The sequence below is a fragment of the Microcebus murinus genome, chromosome 21 (genome assembly GCF_040939455.1).
Source record: "Microcebus murinus isolate Inina chromosome 21, M.murinus_Inina_mat1.0, whole genome shotgun sequence".
NCBI classification, from domain to species: domain Eukaryota; kingdom Metazoa; phylum Chordata; class Mammalia; order Primates; family Cheirogaleidae; genus Microcebus; species Microcebus murinus.
The window spans coordinates 39,601,239-39,620,095 of NC_134124.1; the positions used below are offsets into that span (position 1 = coordinate 39,601,239).

An 18,857-nucleotide genomic window follows, 5' to 3' on the forward strand; every position below is an offset into this window, starting at 1 on the left:
CAACGGGAATACTTCCGATCAAGGGGCCGAGAGAGGGATGGAATGGGTCGGCCAGAAGCCCATGGATTTCACAGAGCTGGTGTTTCAGTCCTCACTATAACTCTGGCCAGAAGCCACTCAAAGTTCCCAGGCAGGAAAATGCCTGTGGGAGCCCTAACGGGGATGCAGGAAGATGCTATTCAATTCCGTATGAAATAGCTTCTATCAGTGAATGAAAACACACTCAGACTCCTGCCCCAAGGAGCCTATCAGAGGAGACCCACGATGGCTGGGGAGAGGGGACAGTCACAGTCAACAGTGAAAGAGCCTCCTCTCTGGCTGAGAGCTCCAGCCCTGGGATGAGCTCCCCATTGCTAGAGATAACCAAGCAGAGTTGGTGATACGGGGAGGAAACTCCCCCATGGTCCTGGCAGTTAGGGAAAAAGATTTCTGGAGTTTTCTGCTGCTAAGAAGCTTAATGGTCAGCAGGTCTATAGCCCTCAACAACATTTCCTGAGCATGATACATCCGCCAGGCATGGAGAACAGAGTGATAATCGAGACTCCCATCCCCTGCTCAGGATCTTGCAACCTAGAAAGCCCAGGAGCGGAAAGGAAGTCTGACAAGCACCTTGTTCGGGTCTCACCACATCAGGCAGATCTGGTTGATTCTGGCCCTGTTGGGCAACCTTCGGTCACTTTGAGCCTCAGTTTCTTCATGGGTATGAGGAAAATCACAGATCTAAGCTCCTGGAGTTGTTATGAAGACAAAATGAGATGTGTGCATGGCATCTGGCTCACAGTAAATTCTAAGAGACCAGAGAGAGGCCTGAAAAAGCATCTCTGAAGGGTTTGGGGGAGCTGAGCAGGCGGGGCCCAGCAGGGAAGCAGAAGCCAAGTCAGCCCTTCTAGCTGCAGTGGGAGCAGGTCCCGGGGCCCTGCCTGCCTCCTGCCGCCCTGATGTGGGTGTCCTGCAAGCTGCAGGGCCTGGCCCACTCGCTCTGTCTCAGAAACGCCACGACAGCTGGCCCTGTCCAGCTCCTCACAGGGTCAACACCTTCCCTGCCAGGCCAGGTGGACAGACCGCAAGAGCCGGGCTCCACAGGCCTCCCTCAGGGCCTCCCATCCTGGAGCCACGTGCCCTGGGCAGCATTAGGAGTGAGAATGGAGGGGACCCCATCATCTGAGCACGGGCCTTCAAGAAGCCACGCGAGCAGCCTATACGAGCAGCCCCTGTGGACGCAAAGATGCCCTTTGCTCTAAAAAGAGAAGGCGAGAGGATTCATCTCAGCAGCAGAAAAGTAGCCCCGACTCCCACTGACCTCACTCTCTTCGCTGGGTGCTTTCGAGGCCGGCGTTCCTCCCCTGTGGCTCCAGCGACACTGCGAGCCAGGCACTGTCATCTCTGCTTCCGCAGACAGGAACTGGGGCCCTGGAGGCTCCGGAAGGGGCTCACGCAGCTGCACAGGAAGACTCAGCCCAGACCTGCCTGATCCCAAAGCCCTCACTTTTTAAAATAGGCTCCAAATTATTTACTTTCTAAATTTAGTTTTATTTTTCAATCAACAAATAAAAATTGTATATATCTACAGCATAAGACATGATGTTTTGAAATTCACATACTTTATAGAATGGCTCACATACTTACCAATTTTTTTGTGGTGAGAACACTTAAAATCTACTCTTTTAATGCACGGAACATGTTGTTATTGAGTACAGTCACCACGCTCTCCGGGAGCCCTCTCGTCTGACACGCGGTGCCAGCCCTGCCTCCCATCCCTAGTAACCGCCGTTCTACTCCCTGCTTCTCAGAGCTGGGCGTTTTTAGATCCCGCATAGAGCGCGCGCGACCACGCGGTGTCTGTCTCTCCGTGCCTGGCCACAGCCCGTCTCATCTTCTCGGCAGACGGCCACTGTCTCCCACGAGGACAGGCCCAGTGTGGACTGGCCCGGCGCCCCTCTAGTCCCTTCCCAGGCACTCCCCTCTGGCAGCGTCTCTGCTCCGCACAGGCCCAAGCGCGCTCTGTGCTTGGCACTGGGTGACCTGCCTGCCACGCCTGTGGACTCTCCTCTTCCCACCTCTCAGGACCCTGCCAACCTTCAGGGTCTCCGAGCCACCTGCTCACACGGCCCTCCTCTGCTCGTCTGAATGGAAGAGGCGGCAGCTTTGAATGTGGCCAGATCCTTGGGAATCTGAGGACGCAGCAGCGCCGGGACCCAGTGCAGAAGGAGAAGCAGGTCCCCGTGCCTGCGGGGGACAGAGCAGGCAGGGCCTTGGCCGCCGCGGCCGCCCCACCTGCCAGGAGGGAAAACAGGAGGGTGGCGAACCTCAGAGGGACTAACCCGAGCTGCCCAGCTGCCACAAGGCTCCCTCCCAAATGGTGCTGTGGGACACAGCCGCCTGGGCCTCCACGCGAAGTCACCCTAAGGGAGGGGCTGTCCGCGGTCCTCACACCTCTGTCAGTGACTCCCTGGGGCTCTGGCTTGAGTGACAAACCAAGAATGATTATGTAAAAAATAAATGAAGAGGTGCATATTGATGTGTTCATGGTTAAAATGCACTGATGTCTACACTTACTTTGAAATGCATCCAAAATGAAACAGAGCGGACGGAGAGAGGCTGGAAGGGGCTGTGACGGAGCCAGCACAGCGACACGTCGATGGCAGGGTCTGGGCGGGGCGTGTGGCCGCCAGATCCCAAGTGTGGCCCCGAGACCGGACCCAAGCTCCACAGGTCAATAAAAGCATTTGTTCTTGAAGTTTGGATTCAGCCAGAAGGCTGCACTCAAGGATCTAGAAGGCCACATGTGGCCCCGAGGCCGCAGGTCCCCCACCCGGTCTAGGTGGGGCCGTGGCTGGCTGCTCCTTGCATACGCAGAGCCACCAACAAGACAACAGAGGGAGGGGACGCTCCCAGCCCAGCGGGGCCTGCGGTCGCACTGGAGGAGGTGAGTCATATCAGCAAAACGACAGGCAAGCACCGCCCGGGACACTTTGGGGAGAAGAGATAGGCTTTGTGTCCAACAACTCAAGCTCACGTCGGCGGGGGTAAACTGAGCAAATCCCTGAGCAGTTATTAAGCCGCATGTTCAGCTGCATTTCTCTTCCAGATGGGGTGGAACAATCTTCCAGGGGTCAAGAAAGAAAGGGGAGCAGGGTACAAGGAGGTACAGGTGTCTCCCTCCCGGCTCACCTTGCACAATTTTATGGATTCATTTTATCTCCTGTCTCTGAGGCGTCTGCTAAAGAAGACTGTGTCTGTTACTCTGTTCCACAGCTATCTTAGGGAACCCTTTCTTTCTTTCCCATGTTCTGTCTTCTCCAGCTCTGTCACCTGTTTGGAGCTTTAAGCGATTATCAGGGTACCTACTGCCCCAGGTAGCACCATAGCTCTGAGACGATGACCATCATCTACAACAAGCATGTAATGAACACCTATTATGTGCTAGGCAGTATGCAATCCACCACGGGAGAAGTAGTATTGAGTGAGATACTGTCCATGTTCTAGAAGGGCTGGTTCCCTTGAATGGTGACCAGGTGAAGCTTTGATTAACCCTCAATTTACATTACATTATGTAAATGTAACCATATACTTGCTTAGAATGACATTCATACGACCCCTTTACCCCATTTATTTACATATCCTTAAGAAACCTTAATGCACAATCATCTATAACCTTAGAGACAATCAGTTTCCCCCTTTCAGATGATTTATAATATCAAAGCATTCTCATGACCACAGATAAATCACCTTTTCTCTCTGGGCCTCATTTTCCCCAAGGGACATTTTAAAGAATAATTCCTGGGCTTTTCCACCTTTTATTAATCAGGCACATACAACTGCTAAGAGGAACTTCCTGGCAGCATGAAATAGCCCATGAGGCTGGGCCATAAGGGGGAAACGAAAATAAAAGAAAGGGTTATTGATAGTGAAAAGACTGAAAACCAGTGATTTTATGCCTTCCCATCATTGTATGGCTGGGAGAAGGCTGGCACAGGGAGGGCAGTGGCTACTCAAGGTCAGTAACAGAGCTGGGTGCCCAGGTCTGCGCCTGGGAGTTTCCCACCATGCAACTCTGCCTCCAGCGGGGGGTGGGGGGGGTGGGAGCCGGATATGACGCTGGGGGCCGAGCTGTACCCACCTAGCCTCTGCCCTTTGGAACGTCACGAAGGCTCTAATCCAGGAGCCAGCTGGAGCTATGTTTGGCTTCTTTGTGGACACGGTGCAGGACTCAGCACTTGCCCTGCAGGGCTCTCCAGTGCTGGGCTTGCATATGAGAAGTGAGAGAAATGGAACATGAGATTCACACACCAGTGAGCTTTCCCAGAGAAGGACATCAAATGTCACAATCCTAGCCAACTAAGAGGTATCAAAGATCCATCATCTTGTTGCTCACAGACAGAAGAAATCCTTGCTCTCTCACAAAGCTGTGCTGGGTCAGAAATCATCAGAACACACTGCATTTGCAAAGCACACGTCTTCCTGACCAGGAGGGAGGTGCAGGAGCCAGTCACAGCATCTGAACGACAAGAATTGCATGTGCCTCTCTGTAGCCCGTGCACTGCTCGGAGCTCTTGCACAGACGACAGTGTGTTTGAGACTCTTCACAGCCATTTGAGGTGGACGGGGCAGGGCTTATTAAGACAGAGGCCCAGAGAGGTTATGCGACCTGCCCAAGGTCACAAAGCCAGTGAGTCAGGACCTGAGTCCATGTCTGGTCTAACCTTTTCATTTAGCAGATAAGAAAAAAGACTCAAAAGGTGACAGAAGTTCCAACTGGGGTTTCTGTGTCCTGGTCCATTTCTCCACTAGCTGTGGTCTTGGGTGAGCCATGTGCTCCCTCTGTGACTCAGCTCTACAAAAGAAGAAAGTAGACCTAGATATTGACTCTAAAACTTGCTAAAACAGCAAACAAATAGCTTCATGAGACTCTTGATGAATATAATTTTATTCTTTGTGTAAGAAGCAAATTTACTGTCAGAAAATAAAACTATGGGCATGATAAAATATGAAATCACTACCACTGACATATGACTTTATGAATAAAATTGATCAGCTGAATTAAGCATGAACAACTAAATTAATATTAACTTGCTACTTGAACATTCAATACGTCATGTTCAAGACAAGCAGATAAAGAGAAGCAAATACTGGGGGTTAAAAATATTTTTATGGGAGATACATAAAACATATAATTGACATTTTAAATCCATAGCCTGGATTATAATGAAGATAGAAAATTCTCCCAGATGCCAGAAATGAGAGAAATCAAAACTGAAAGTGGAGGAGGAGACACGGACGCAGAAACCCCATGGGGCCATCTGAGCGAACAGGAGCCCAAGAGTCTGGGGTTTAAATTCCTTCTCAAGGGTGGAGTTAATATTGCATGCTCTAGGCATGGCCAAAAGCTACATAGGCTTACTGCAAAGAGCTAGGAGCCAGAAAAGGACTCTTATCATTAACCAGAAGTTAAAAACTTCTACCCCTCAGCCCAGGACTCAACATGAGAGTGCCAGGCATGACTGGCCATGACTGTTCCTGCAATAGGGGCACCCAGTTCAAAATGCAGCCTAAAAATTACCATCCTAGACTTCCGTACCCAGCTAAATGAAAGAGAGAGAGAGAGAGAGAGAGGGAGAGAGAGAGAGAGAAAAGAGGAGAGGAGAGGAGAGGAGAGGTCTTTTCAGAAATATATGGACTAAGAGAGCTTAGTTCCTCTAAGCCCTTGCTCAAAGAACTACTAAAGGATGAACTTTAACGTGAAGAAAATTTAATCCTGTACATAGGAATGGAAACAATAGGGTGCAAAGAAATTGGTAAAACATCATGAAATCTAAGTATTGAGTCTTAAAAAGTAATAAGGCAGAATCAAAAGTACAGTAACGAGTGATGAGGAGAGCGTGGGGCTTGGTGGTAAGTTTGTGTCCTAGGCTATTTCTTATCCAGAAAGAGGGTGACGCTAGTTACCGGCCACACGGCCTGCGTGCGCTAGCACCACGTCTCTGTCTCCCCGTCACACTCCTCCCAGCGCGGCGCCCGTGTGCAGCACCACCGCAGCCTCTGGCAGCACTGCGCAGGTGACCCTGAGTCGCAGTCCTTTCTGTAAGACAGTTGTGGCCACAGCTCTGCTCCTGCCTCTTCAGTGGGCACCCCTGGAACTGTGCGGGAAATAAGTAAGGGGATGGAAACCTACCAGGGCTGGCAGCGTGCCTTCAGGGGCCAGGGTGACTGCTCCATTTCCAGCACGCGGCATGACAGGAGCTCCACTTCCCATGGACTCTCCTGCTTCCTGGGCCTTTTTTCCTCTAAAGCACTACGGTGCAGAAGAATTGTCTGCAGTGACAGAAATGTTCTGTATCTGTGCTCTCCAATAGGGTGTCCACTAGCCGCAGGTGGCTATGTGAGAGCCTGAAATTTGACTACTGAAACTAAGGAATTACACTGTACATTTCAATTAATTTCAATTTAAATAGTTGGATGCGGCTTGTGGCTGCTGTGCTGGACTACGTAGTTCTACAGGGGGAAATCCCCAAAGGGATCGACTCCACTCCCTCTGCAGGAAGTGCCGGGGCTCCTCTGTCCCCTCCCCTGGAGTGGGAGCAAGGCCCCAACACCCAGGAAGTCTTTTGGGCTTGGATTACTGGGCCCCAGAACTTCTGCCTCCTCTGATCACAGCCCTGGCTGGTTGGTCTGACAGGCCTCTTAGACAAGTGCGCCTCAAATATTCATGTGCATGGAAGCACTTGAAACACGGGGTGTTGCTGAAATGCAGATTCTGACGAGCAGGTTTGGTATGGGGCCCGAGAGTCTGCCCTGAGTCCGGCATGTCTGGCAAGCTCCCAAATAAGGCTGGTGCCACTGGCCTGGAGACACTTTGCGTAGTGAGATTTTGGTGAAAGAAGCTCATCTGAAAAGTCTACAGAATATATGATTCCGACTATATGGCATTTTGGAAAAGGCAAAAGCGACCGGAAAAAGTTCAGGGGTCTGAGGGCGGGGGTGCAAGGTGGTGCTGGGAAGGGCTCTCCGGGCACTGCAGTGGCGGGTGCGTGTCATGGCACGCTGCCAAGCCCACAGCAGGTGACCACCAAGGGCAAGCCTACTGTGGGCTTTAGTCAATATAAGGCATCAGTCTTGGCCCCTTGCTAGTAACCAATGTGCCGCCCTAATCCAGATGCTCACGATAGGGCAAATGGGGTCAGAGGGAAGTGCGGGGTATCTGGGAAGCATGTACTTTCTGCTCAACTTTTCTATAAACCTAACACAGCTCGACAATAAAATCTATTTCTGTAAAAAAATCTCACTTAATCGCAAAATTTTATGTACAATTTGGGGTATGGGGCTAAAGACCCTCCTCATTTGGAAATTCCTACCCCAGAAACTACAGGAACTGCGAAGCCCGTCCTCCCACGCACCCCTCCCTGCCCACGGCTGCCGGCGTCCGGCAGGGACGGGCGATGGGCGCGCTTGTGTCGGTGCAGCTCGAAGCCCAGGCTGGCGCCGCGCTTGGCGTGGACTCGGTGCTCGGTACGCACGTGCCGGGTGAGTGAACGGGAGGCCGGATTCCAACAAAACAGCCGGGGGATCCCTGGGAAAGGCACCGGCTGCCCCTCGCTGGCGGTGCAGTTGGGGTCCCCACTCTCCACGGCTCTGACTGGCCCTCACTGTGGTCTCGTGGATCATCGCCCTCCTCTGTGACACAGCACAGTCCTCAAGGGCAAAGGCACAGCGACCTGTCCCTGGCACTCTCGCCACATGGCAAGGCCGGGCACACGACAGGTGCCTCCTGGGCGTTCGCTGCGTCTCTGTGAGCGGCCCCACTGGCTCTTCCCTCCGTGGAGCCTCCCGAGCTTCTGCAGGGAGCCAGCCAGACTCGCGCCACGGCACCGGCGCTGGCCGCAGCTGCCACGCCTGTACCGCCATGGCTGGTGGGCTGCTTCTCAGAGCCCCTGACACGGCACAGCCTCCGCCACCCTCGGCAGACAGATGTCTTCCTTGCCACGCTCTCCAGTGTTAAGGGCGTCTGCTATGTGCCTCCACGTCTTCCCTCTTTACCTCCAAACTTACTCTACTCTCTCGCTCTTTCTATGCAACTAGAGAAGCTTAGATGTGCTGTTTCACCTGACCCTTTGCTGAGTCTGTCTCTTGTCTGAGTAATCATCTGAAATTATAGCTCTCTTGATGCTAATTAATCTCTTGCTCAAAAACATTCAACAGCTCCCTATAGATCACTGAATGAAGTCCAAAGTCTTTGGCTTGGCAGCCAAGGTTCCTTATGAAGAGGCTTCAGCCTGCTGTCTTAGTTTTATTTCTCATGATTCCCTGTCACAAAGTCTATCCTGGAGCCACAATGAACTACGGACCCCTTTCCTGCACATCCGCATACTTTGCTACTCTCATCTTTGCTTATTTCCAAATAGACGTCAGGGATCAAATCAAAGACTACCTGTTTCATAAAGTCTTCTCCAGGGTATGCAACTGGAATTAATTTTGTTCTCCTCTGACTGTATGCCTTTATCTAAACCACCATATGGCATCCACTCATCTATCTGTCCATCTGTCCATCCATCATCCATCTATCCATCCTCCATCCATTTATTCATCCATCTATCCATCCTCCATCCATTTATTCATCCATCTATCCATCCTCCATCCATTTATTCATCCATCCATCCATCCTCCATCCATCACCTATCCATCATCCATCCATTCATCCATTCTCCCATCCACCATCCATTCATCCAGCCATCATCCAAGTATTCATGCATCCATCTGTCTATCCACTCATCCAATGTTGACTGGGAGCCTGCGACACACCAGGCTCTGTACCAGGTGGCTAAGAAGTTCATGTGGACAAGACAGGTAAGTCCTTTGCTCACATGGAGCTGACATTCTAAGTGGGGAGACTAATGGTGAATACGTCAACAAATAAACAAGAACTTACTTCAGATAGCCATCAGCCCTGCGAATGAAATAAAACAGGGGCTACTTTAAAGTCATGGAGTTAAGAAGGATGTTTGAGCTCAGATGGTCAGAGGTGACCCAGTTTTGGAGTTGAGAACTGCAGGGTGACAAAGAGCCAGCCATGGGAATGACCAAAGGAAGAATGGTCCAGGCAGAAGTCAGACCCCGTGGCAAGAACAAGCCTGGAATGCCCAGAGCCATGTGGGACAGGGATGGGTGCCAGGCCACGGAGGGCCCCTTAGCCCTAGCCACGGGGTGCAGTCGAGATTTGATTCTTAAAGCACAGGAAGCAGCTGGGGTGGGGAGAGGGAGTCAGACCTCTGCTTCTGGTCCTGGTACAGTAATTGGGCCAAGACTAACCCTCCTGCCATAGCACCGATCAGAGCAGACAAAGCCTAGGAGACAGCTGTTTCGGGCAGTAGATAACGTGCAGGGCAAGACTGCTCTCCCCAAGCAATGGGAAGTCTCCGAGGGCATTTGCCAGCCCACTGCCTGGAGACAGTGTCCTGAGTGTAGTGCAGAGAGCTGGAGTCCTAGCAGAGCCGCAGTGTCACTGAGCCCAGGAGGCAACACCAGAGTGGGGGACAGCTAAGACAGCTGGGCTCCACAGCAGGGGCACCTGATGGGGAGCTTTGCACAGAGGGGACCCCAGAGGCCACGTGGAGGCCCCCTGTGAGGCTGTGGTTGAGGGCTGGGCTGTAAATGTCCAGGGTGAGACCACCCAAGGCTTCCCAGAAAGCACTGCTATGGGGTTCGGGTGGACCAGAGACACTGGGGTCCAGACACTGCTGGGGGAAGAGCAAGGCCAGGAAATGGGGCCCCCACCCTGCCAGAGTGGAGAGTGCTGGTCACCTTAGGAGCATGAACCACAAGCAGGGTTTCTTAACCTTGGCACCACGGACATTTGGGGCCTGACAATTCTTCGTTGTGGGGCTGTCCTGTGCTAGAATGTTCAGCAGCATCCCTGGCCTCTACTCACTAGATGCCAGTAGCACTCCCAAATCCTGACGATCAAAAGATGTTTCCAGACATTGCCAAACATCTCCTGGAAGGCAAAATTTCCCCAGCTGAGAACCACTGCTCTAGACTGAGTACTACCCTACACCCATCCTCATAAAGCCTACAGCCAGGCTCCCGCAAGACTTACAGGGGAGGCGGAGCTTGGATCAAGCCTTCCTGAGTTAAGTTAGAGTGGCTTGGAAAACAGCTTGGGATTTTACAGATCTGCACAATACATTCAAACAACAATGCCAGGAGTTTGCAAAATCCAGGATCCCTTTTAAAAAGCTCCCTGGTCTGCTGTGTGAGGAAGAGGAGGCAGGAAGCTCACCTTGGAGGCTATTCTGTTAGCTCAGAGGAAGCTGACTTGTGCCTCAGATGTTGAGGCTACACTTAACTTAGTATGTTCAATTCTGGCAGATACCCTCAAAGTGGGGCACTGACAAATTAAAGCAGATACATCAAGAAAGAATAAGCATATGAATGAATGAATGAATGAATGTTTCAACACTGGAACCCAACTGAGTAGAGAGTTGTCCCAAACTGGAGGTGAGGGGCCTCCCTGGTGCATGAGGGCCCAGTTGGAGGCTGACTGGGTTATCACAGAGGGAAGTCCTGCACTGGGTGGAGACTACACTTGCCCATGGCTATGACTCTAAGATTCTTGCAAAGTAGTCACACAGGACTGGGATGTTCAAAGACTCTACAGCCAGGACCACCAGCCCACAGCCGGGCAGAGACAGCGAGAGACAGGAAAATCAGACGCAGCAGAGTCTCGGCATTGCACCTTTCACTGGGCAGCCGGGACAGACTCGCCAGGGATCAGATGCAGCTGTGTAAGCTTTAGCCCCCCAGAGCCTCGGACCCCTCATTTATAAAACCTTTAAGACAGGTTTTAGAGTTCTCATGACCCATATGATAGGACATATATAATGACCTGAAGTGCCTATCTTAAAGGTCGTGAGATTTTTACTTACATATAGCACTTAGTCCCTGTACGTAGCACCTAATAATTTTCAATACCTGACTATTTGATGATCGAGCAAATTGGATAAATGAAATGACAAGCTTCTAAAGCACAGTACCTGGCCCTGAGTCAGCCATCAATCAAGGATAACTAGTAACGGGACTCTTATGGGTACCCAAGCAGCTCTCTAGCCACCAAGACTGCAGATTATAAGGTGCGGCTAAAACGGCTGAGAACAAGAAATCACAAAACTTTACCTTAACAATTTAATTTCCTAGAACCTCAGCAATGCACAGAATCTCCATGGGGTGTACAGGAGTTCTGATCCCACAGGCATGCGACTCACAAGGAATTTCAAAGAGCCAAGAAAAGAAGAAACACTACTTTTCTTTGAGTGTGTGTGGTGTTAGATCAGAAATGTGTCTCTATAGCACTGCCCTTCATCATTGTCACAGACTTAATCATTGTCACAGACTTCATTACATGTGTCTCCCAAGAGACTGTCCTCTCTTGTCACATGCCATGTGTGATGATCTGACTTGATACCCCAGTGCCTGGAACTGAGTGGCAGCAAAGCAGTGCCAGTGGAGTGCCCCACCCAGAGTCGCATGCTTTGCAAAGAGACCATGCGGGACTTTCAGTCCCAAAAAGTGTCCCTCACACCAGTGAGGTTTGCAACATTTTCTAATGTCTCTAAGTTGCTGTCAATATGGGCGTTTTGGTTTGAAAGTCAGGGCCAGAAAGCCCATTTTCCCTTGGGCTCCTGCTCAGCGTCCGAGCCCACTGCCCCCCAGTGGCAGTGGCTGCCGGACATGCCTGAGGCTCAGCGGGGGGTGGGGGGGCTTTGATCGGGGGTCTTGTTTTCCTGATTCACCCTGCTGTGGGGTGCACAGGCAAGGGGCGTGGGGCTGAGGTGCTCTCCCTGTGCGGCGGCCTCCATCCCAGCCCCAGGGGTCCAGCCATGGCCTTCCGCGCCAGATGCCTCCTCGGAAGAGGTGGCTTCGGGGAACCCATGCGTCAGTGCCCCGGAAAGTAGACAGCATCTGCACCTGCAACAGGCCTTTCTGCTCTTGCTCGCCCTGGAAACACACACTCGAAACACAATGAAGAGTGATGGTGGCAGGAATCTGGGGCAGGGACAATGTGATTTCCTGCAAAATCCCCTGAGGTCCCCAAAGACTGAACAGACAGGAAATAAAAATCTGAGGGGAAAAATGGAGTGGAAGCACTTCACATTTCAGAGAGAACATAGGGCGGACAGAGAAGACAAAGGGATGTTTAGAAAGCTGTGGCAGACCGCAGGGCGCAAGTCGCAGGGCTGCAGGCGCAGAGCTGCCATGCTGCTTCAAGTTCTTGCCGAGAAACTGGATTGACAGATCCACTATAAGTCACTTGATTCCAAGTTCAAAGCCTCCCCTTGGGCTGCGGGGCCCAGACTTGTGCTGCCCTGAGCTGGGGAGGTGTTCCTGGAGCCCTACTGCGTGCCAGGCTCTGGGCCAGGTGCCAGAAAAGAGAGCGAGAAGTGCTTTGGCCTGCACGTGCCCACGTGCCTCGCTACAGGCTGTGCGAAGCTATTCTTACCTGCCACGAACAGGTGAGCACCCTGAGCCCAGAGAAAGAAAAAGACAGCTGAAGGCCACCCAGCTGGTCAGCGGCAGCACAGTGACCCGTGTTTCCTTCCGTCGATGCCAGATTCCTCTACCGAACATCCTCCTTTCTGAAGCGCATGCCCACGACTGCAGCGTAAGTTATATCACCGTAACCAAGGGTAACGCAGGCTCTGCTAAAACTCGCTCTTTTCTCCTTCTTTCCTTCTTTTCTTTATTCATTTGTTCATTCCTCCCTTCAGTTCATTCAAACATTGTTTACTGAGCACTGCCTGCGTTGCAGGTGCTGCTCCAGCCGGGCTGGAGACTCAGCAGTGTGAGTAGCAGATAAACTCTGCCTCACGGAGTGCACACTCCAGCGGTGGAGATGCTGACACGAATGGATGGAGTCAGAGATGTTGACAAGTGCCACAAAGACAAGAAAGCCAGGAGCGTGGACAAGAGTGCCAGCAATGAACGGGGCAATTTTAAATCAGGTGGTCAGGGAGCCCTCACTGGGACTACAATGGCTGGGTGTGCACCCTGTTAGACTTTTAAAACAATTTTCACAATTATCTCTCTTGGCCTATGAAAAAGGTGTTATCCCCACCTCACAGACCAGGAAATGAAATGCTCCAAGGCTCCAAAGAGAGTGGCAACAACTTGCTTTGCCATCTGAGATCCCGGGCTCCCCAGCTGAGCTCTCTGTACACTCCATCTGGAGCCTCTGGGGCGTTACTGGCTGGGGAGGGGAAGAGGGGGTCACTGTGAATGTGCCCATGGCTGCCCAGCTCAACCCTTAGCCTTCCTGCAGAATCCAAGCTGCCCCAGCTCAGAGGGGACAGGAGGACTCCTCACAGGGAACCTGCCCTTGTCTGAGGCCCCGGGAACAGTTTTACTGGTTCTGGCAATAGATCAGTAACACACGACTATCATAATCCCTGCCCTCCTGAGTCCAGACTAGGAAGGACTCCCTGTCAAGTGCTTGTTTCACCCTCTGCTGGGCCTCAGTCTACCTGAGCCCACTCCCAGCCCCCAGGGACTGGATGGAGCAGCCCTGGAGACCAGTGAAGCTCAGAGGCTGGAGACCTGAATGTGTCCTGTAGCTCACCCTAAAGCCCAGCCCTCTGGCCCTCCTCAGGCTCTCTTTCCCTCTAGTCATCTTTCCTTCCTCTTTCTACCCACAGGACAGATTCTGGTGTTATAGAGCTGCCTCTTTAGTCTCCTATAGCTGCAGGAGGCCTGAACACTGCAACTTCTAGATTATCCCAAAGAAAGAAGGGTGCCCACACTCCCAGGTTAGCCAAACAACCAGGTACAGTGACACTTTCTGGGAACTTTTCTTTGTGGTGCAATTTGAAGTGCAAATGAGAAACCAAGTTAGGATCATTTTTAAGAAAAAAACAATCTGGACTTGCTAAAAGGAAAACACTACCAAGAAATACAAGACTGAATCTTTCACTGACCTCCTGGTAAGAGACTTCCAGATGACTGGCCTCCTAGCACACTCTCTCCACTCTGAGAGATGGGCCTCAGTTGTCTCTAGGACGACCATGTAGCTACCTGAAGCCCTAATACTACCTGGGATGTTTCTCTAGCTCTGCAGCTCTGTGACCTAAGTGTTAGCCAACCACCTTCACCTGCACTGTTTTTGCCATGTCCAATTTGTTCTAATATTTACTTAATATATGCCTTTAGATTAGCCTCACTTTAAAAAACATGTATGATATATATGAGCATATGTATGTATATACAGATTGAGTATCCCTAATCCAAAAATCTGAAATAAAAAATGCTCCAAGGAGCATTTCCTTTGAGTGTCATGTTAGCACTCAATAAGTTTCTGATTTTAGAGCACTTTGAATATTAGGAATAGGGGTACTAAACACACACACACACACACGCGCGCGCATATACATATATATATATGTATGTATATGCATGTGTGTGTATGAGAATATACACAGCCTCATTCTAGCAATAACAAAAACTAAGCCATGGTTTCGACATGGTTGATGTCCTGTTCTTTTTCCTAATGCACATTAACATAAATACATAATTAAAAAGAAAAAATGTTCCTCCAGGACTGGGTCATCACATTCGACCTTCAAGGCCATCTGCTGGGGCAGGCAGGTACAACCTGCGATCTGCATTCTAGGGAAGATGGGACTCGGCCCCAGAGGGGAGGACGCTGACTCCAGGCCACCCCATCCGTAGCAGGAGAGCAGGAGTGAAAACCAGGGCCCTCCAGCTTCTTCCTGGGGTGAATTATTCCCAATGGGGACAGCTGGAATTAGGCCATGTTGGGATTCTTCCTGCGACACACCCTACACACTCCAGCTTCTCCAAAACGCCAACTTACGTGGAGTTCTGTTCTCCTTTCCCTCTTGGATTCACTCTCCTTTACTCTGCCCCAAAGAATCAGCAGTTGCTTTCGGGCGACGAACACACACACACACACATACTTTCCTGGCCAGCACTGAAAGAGAATCAAAACTACATACAGTTCACAGATCTGGTGACCTGGAGGTTATTTGCTTATTCTTAAAGAAACAGAACCTTTTCTTCAAAAATCAAAATAGATCTGGCTCTCATAGACAGTCAACATTGAGCACCTACTATGCACCAGGCACTGAGCTGGCTGGGGACCCGGGATGCATGGTGAGCAAGGCAGACACAGACCTTGCCCCCAAGCTGCCTTCTTAGCCAGGCCCCCTGTGGCCCCTGTGAAAAGTGTAGCCTCTCCTGCCTCCCTCCCCACTGCCGTCCTTTGTCTCCATGGTCCTGGTCACCGTCCAATGGATTCTATAGTTTACTTTTACATTTTTTATTGTCTTCCTCCCTGACTACAATAGAACCTCCACAGGGCAGAGATCACTGTTGTGTGGCTGCTCCGTCCTCAATATCTACGGTCATCTCTGATGCAGAGTAGGGACTCAGAAAACATGTGTTGCACAAACAAACAGACATTGACAAAATCAAAACCACACACATAACACACACGTATATATAATTATATACACATTTCACTATAAACATGCGAAGTGCTCTGGGAAACAAGCATGGAGCACCGCGGTGGTGTGTAGCAGCAGGTGGGACAGGTTTGCCGAGGAAGTGGTGCTCGAGCTGAGCCCTAAAGGGGAGCGGGTGTTGGTTGGCAGAGGTGGGGGTAAGGGTGTGGGGGAGAAAGACGGAGGGCTCCCCACAGAGAAACGGTGTGTTCGAGGCCCTGGGCAGAAAGGGCATGTCTGTTTGAGAGCCAGAAAGGAGGCCGATATCTGGAACGCACTGCAACGGGGGAGCAGTAGGGAGCAAGGCAGCCCACAGAGGACCATGGCGACCCACTACCTGACTCTTTCTTTAAAGGCCACGGGAACTCCAAAAGGGATTTAAGCAAGGAGATGACCATCAGATTTGCATTTCCAAAAGATCCCTCTGTTGCTGGGTGGGGAGTGGCCTGGAGGACCGTTAGGGAAGACCCGTTAGGAAGCTACTACGGCTTTCAGGTGGAAGAGGGCAGGACAGGAGCTAGGCTAGTGGCAGCAGAGGTGGACAGCAACACAGACGGAGCGGGTCGGTGAGGGTACAGCCTGCAGCCTCTGCTCACGCGCCGCGGAAGGCTTAGCAAACTTTTCTAGAAAGGGCCAAACAGTAAATTTGTGAGGTTTTATAGGTCTGTAGGAAGAATTAACATAGCATGTTTGTGTTGCTCTGTAGTAGGGCTCACTTGCAGGGTTGGCTCCTGACTGGTGTCTGGGAACTTGGCTTTTCAGATGTTGCCTATGGCACTAAGTGATACGGTTGTTTTGTGTATCTGGGACATTGGATTCCATGCAGGCTGCCTGCCTAGACCATTTGTACAGCAATGTGATTTGTGGGGAACAGCTGCTTTTCCTCTGAGAGCCTGGGATTCCAAGGGTTGAGACTGATCGTGCAGGCAGGATACCTGTGCAGCCAAAAAGTGCCCCCATTAAAAACCTGGGCCCTGACTCACAGGAAGGCTTCTCTGGGCTGAACAGGTGTGTACGTGCTGCCACATCTCAGCGCTGGAGGAAAGAGCATGTCCTGTGTGTCCCCTCCCTGCAGGAGGGAGACAGGAGAAGCCTGTGTGTGGGTTTCCTGCGGACCCTGGCTGGCTCATGTGGCTTCTTCTCTTGCTGGTGAAGCAAACAGATCACACCCATGAGTGTAACTGCCTCTGAGTCCCTCTTGTGAATCACTGAATGTGTGGTGGTCTGAGGAACTCCAACACAGCGGTTCATGTGGTTTCCGTCCCAACTACTCAACTCTGCCTTTGCAGCACTAAAGCAGCCACAGACAATGTGTAACCACATAATGTGACTATGTTCCAATACAACTTTATTTGTAAGACAAGCAGAGGGCTGGATTGGCCTGAAGGTGGTAGTTTTCCAACCTAGGCTCATGGAAAACCCAGGGCTCTCCAAGCCCACTTTGAAAACCACTGACTGAATTCAACCCTTTCATGTCATCAGTGGAGAAAATGAGGCCCAGAAAGGAGAAGAGAGGAGGAACTTGTCCAAGGTCACTCAGGATCAGTGGGAGAACCAGGGAAGTCCCCACCCCAACAACAGCCCAGTGTGCTCTCCGCTGAGCCGCTAACTGCTGCTCCGTGGCCAGCCTTGCAGCTGAGCACTGGCCTGGTGGCCAGGGCCTAAAAGGGAGGAGATGGTAGGAAATGGGGATGACTGGGGCAAAAGATCTGGATGGTGAAGCATCTGGCCTTACCTTGGTGTGTGTGTGTGTGTGTGTGTGTTCATAGGGCTCTGAGGTCGTAGGTGCCAACCAGATTTTCCTAAACTTTTCCCATCATCAGAATGTCCTCTGAAACTTCCTGATGACACTTATACCAGGGGCCATCTCAGTCCCACTGAAACTGACGCTCCAGGAGTGGGACCTGGCATCTGCATTCGTGATAAGTTCCAAGGTATTCTGATGATCAGCCAAGTTTGGAAATCCCGGGTGATACTCAGGACCTCCTGACTGACCACCGCGAGGAGAGGGGAGAACGGGGGATCCGTCCTGGAATAAGGCAGCATGTGTGGGCCTCTCAAAAACACACAGACCAGTGATTTAGGGAACATGTTTTCCAAAACTGCTTCTTCAATGGAGCCTTTGCCACCAGGGGCCAGAGTGGGCAAGGCCAGCAGAAGCTAATTTCCTTCTTCCTAGGGATTCTGCCTGCAACTCAGGACGGTCGCAGTGCAGGCGCCGGGGGCGCTGAGCCGCGAGCCCTGCGAGGCATGGCAGACTGAGACAAAAACGGGCCCTTCCCACCCCACCGTCCGCGCCGTCCCGCGGCGAGGCGCATGGGAGCCGCACTGCCACCCCGCTGCGAACGCCCTGGCTCCCTCACAGGGGTGACTGGAAGGCACCGACTGCGGAGTTGAGACTTCTTGCAAGCTTCACATTCTACTCGAAAGAAGTAATTCCATGTGTTCTGTGTCTGTTTTAGCAGAAAAATGGGTGCTTCCATGCCCACTCACAGATCTTTGAGTTATTTCGCACGTTATTTTGCACACTGCAATTACCTGGGGACCTTTAAAAGATACTGACGCCTGGGACCCAACCCCAGACACCGCATTTTAATTGGCCTGGGCTGTGCTCTGGGAATTGGGATTTTCAAAACACTCCAGGAGGTTTAACACATAGTGGAGGTTGAGAATCACCTCGCGGGTAAGATGCTCTGCTTTCATCTCTTGTTCAATCTGTAGCCACTCAGAGAGGCTCAGGCATGAACAGCCACGGCTTACTACTCAGAGCAACCCAGGCCTGACCAGAGACACTCGCAGGCTAGCCAGGTTCTCCGCTCCCTTCCTTCCCGTGAGCTGCCCCACAAAGAAGATTACTCGCCCACAGAGGTCTGGTTCTCTCACTGGGATGCACTGCTGCAGAGATCTGTGATTTGGGGAGGGATTTTTTTTTAATTTTTGCTAACTTCTAAGTGAAACTTAGTATTTGCTTCAATTATGAATGTAGGCAATGAACCGCAGTACCGTTAGCAGCAGAAACTCCAGACATTTTCATATCACAGTAGAGCTATCTCAACGTATCCTTTGTGCTCACTGCTGCTTTGAAGTCACGGCAGTTATCAAGTCTGCTCTGGCCCAGTCTACTTAAGATACTGATCAAAATAGTGCATATATGACCACGTCACAATTTCACCTTTTAAAAATGTTTTGGTAACTGCATTTCAAAATATTTGATTTCCTACACATTTAATTTATGCATTTAAGATTATCCAGAGAAGGAGTGCACACGCTCCCACCTGTTCAACCAGCCATCTAGCTTTGGCGGCTGGTGGCAGGGGCCCTGCAGAGGGCTTCCTAGTGGGGTGGGTGACA

The 18,857-nt window shown here is 51.3% G+C and overlaps 1 protein-coding gene across 1 annotated transcript in view; it reads right to left on the reverse strand.

Moving 5' to 3' along the window:
• Window positions 1–18,857, reverse strand: part of SLC6A11 (solute carrier family 6 member 11) — a 124,112-nt gene that overhangs the window by 50,367 nt on the left and 54,888 nt on the right. The gene's annotated exons all lie outside the window — the stretch shown is intronic.